Here is a 2,890-nt window from a genome sequence, read left to right on the forward strand (position 1 = left end):
TTTTTCATAATAAAATATTTCGCAGTAAAAGTTTGTAAATCCACAAAAAAAAAATTGAATTTTGTCTCAATGAAAGTTGATAACTTTTATTTTAAATTAAATTCGGTGTTTTAATGGGATTATCTTATGCCTTTTTTTGGGCGTTTTTTTTTTTTTTTGGTCACGTCTACGTCTAGTCTACAAACAAAAAGTTTTCTTGGAAGGTAGAGGGCGTTATTCTCTCTCACCGCATCTGTCTTTTTCTCTGGGTACATTGTGTGGATGGAAGAAGAACACGTTCGGTCATTTCGGTCATCAAATTCTTCAGGGTTTGGGGTCCCATACAGTTGATGTGTTCTAGAAGCGTATGAGCATATGATTAGTATATTGAAATTAAGTATAAGGTATGTATTCATGTCGATTTTTCCTGTTTTGCGAAACTGGAAGAAAAATTCATGCTAGGCTACCACCAACAACAAACTCTCTGGCGACGGGGGATTCTTTGCTTTGTATGCGTCCTTTTTCCCGCGCCTCTTTGTAAGCTCTATCATGGAAGGCCCAGCCTAGGCTTAGAAGGTGTAACCAGCTTACTTTCGGTAGCAGTTATTAATATTAATAATAATAGTTATACCTGCAGATACCTTATGCCATTAACTAACAATCAGCAGACGGCATCACTTGGGGAAGTACTTTACTTTTGACAGAGCGTCTGGCGTGCTGAATTGAATTCATCGCTCCCAAACCGAGAGTTGAATAATGATGCATGTATGTGCTGGGGGGACTTTATTTTAGCATGAATGGAGTTGAAATGCTTGGAGGTTTGAAAATGTCTGCATTCCAATCCATAGCTCCTTTGTTCAATTCCTGTCACAGACAAGATTTTTTTCTCGCAATTAAAAACTCCAGTCCCTAATCTAAGCCTCAACTAAGTCTATATAGAGCATCTTGTGTTTATATGCAATAATATAAAATTTCATTCATGTTAAGCTAAAAATTAGGGTATTCAATATTATTGTCTGACTACACTTGAAGCTAAATTGTAAATGAATTAGGGTAATATGTTTGTCATTTGAAAGGACTGCCACTTAGAAAATAGACACTGTAAGTCCATTGTTTGGTATATCATCATTGGCTTTGTGCCAAAAGTTGTATAAAAACATTAAAAAGTATGTCATAATAATATGCACAGAACAGAGGTGTGACACCTTGGCCAACATGCTGCAAGCTTGTTGAACTTGTTCGCAGGTGACAGCATGTGCCTCTTGATGGTGTGTCTTGCCAAAAATGTGCTACATTAAATAATATATTCATGGAGTAGTTTACCCCATGCTATACAGAGGATGTTTTTGCCTTTGACCTGTAGAATTGATCAAGGTTATTACCCCTCTTACAATTTAAACCATGTTTTATTCAGGTGATACAGAATACATTAAAGAAATTATTATATAACAATCTAATATTAAAAATGTATACTGCATCTTTTGAATAATAAACTTAGAAAAATGATAAGTCAATATTTAAATTGTTTTCCTTGTTCATTTTAATTGATTATTTATAGCCATGATCCGGAGGGAAAAAAAAAGTTTGATATGTTGTACAACTGATTTTTTTTTAAAGACACAAAAAGCATATTTGTATATCTGCCAACCATACAACTTCACTCAAGTACAGTGGAAAATTACATAAAAGGTGTACTCAGTTGCATCATTCTCCATCTGCCTTTCCCTACCCTATGTTTATACTGTACTACAAGAAATACCACTGATTGCAGTCATCGTGCTACATAGGCCTTCCACATTAATAATTAACCTAAAACCTGTGTAACACTGTTTATTTACATGATTTCCCAGGCATAAGCGGAGATGACAACACCCGAGAATAAACCTCCAAGTACAGAGCCAGCAAGTAAGCCAACTCCTGTAACAAAGCCACAGACCACCAGTGTATCACTATCGAGCCTTCCAAAAGTAAGTCACGCTTTCTTACAGATGGTTGTTGCCGGTGTAAACAAATTCCTGACAGCATCAAAGCTGCAATGAGATTGTAGAAATGTCTGAAGTACAAATCAGTAGTACAAATACCAATACTACAAACCTGTAAAACTTTTTTAATAAAAAATTCAGGCACCAGAGGAAAAACAAATTTTGATATGTTTTGTACAACTGAAAGCATACAACTGAAAGCATATTAGACGAAAAACTTGGGAACAGTTAATTAGATACAGATTTTTGAATACTTAAAAATGGAGGGGGGGGGAGGCGGGAAAGTGAAAAAAAAAAGGTGGTTACGCCCTTTTTTCCCCAGTTTTTTTTAAATATTCAAAAATCTGTATCTCATTAATCGTCTTCTTTTTAATCAAATATGCTTTTTGTGTCCTGGAAAAATCAGTTTTACAACATATCAACAAAATTTCCTCGAGCCTGGCTTCAAATTACAAATGATTAAACACTATTAAATTTGTGTAATCTTTGTAATACAGGCATTTATATTATTTTGTAAACTAAACAATTCGAGATAATTTTCCTTTCAGAAACCAAATTACAGTTTGAAATTTACTCTAGCTGGTCATACAAAAGCTGTTTCCTCTGTCAAGTTTAGTCCAAACGGAGAATGGCTAGCAAGTTCGTGTAAGTATATAAAAATACATGAATTGGTTGGTATTAAAAAAAAAGTGTACTGTGTACTGTATAGTCTAGGTCTCCTCCAATTAAAACCTCTTTTGGGACTGGGGTTTCCATGACTTAAGCAGCTTAGAATAATATAGATAAAAGACATAGTTAATTGGGGACTGCAGAAAAGTGCTGTTTGCTGGGAGGTCTTTTATATACAGTTCATGAAATATTCACAGTAATTCACTAAAATAATATGTCAATCATTTCACAGCTGCTGATAAACTCATAAAAATATGGGG

General features: G+C 34.6%; 1 long non-coding RNA gene across 1 annotated transcript; it reads left to right on the top strand.

Annotated features, from left to right (window-relative positions):
* Positions 1-225: 225 nt before the first annotated feature.
* On the top strand, positions 226-2,890 carry LOC117120260. The gene is made up of 4 exons (XR_004447316.1): positions 226-383; positions 1,830-1,946; positions 2,510-2,606; positions 2,863-2,890. It is a non-coding gene; the product is annotated as an uncharacterized LOC117120260 (long non-coding RNA).

Source organism: Anneissia japonica, unplaced genomic scaffold (assembly GCF_011630105.1).
Source record: "Anneissia japonica isolate Jap-2015-1 unplaced genomic scaffold, ASM1163010v1 scaffold37404_len3981_cov119, whole genome shotgun sequence".
NCBI lineage: Eukaryota > Metazoa > Echinodermata > Crinoidea > Comatulida > Comatulidae > Anneissia > Anneissia japonica.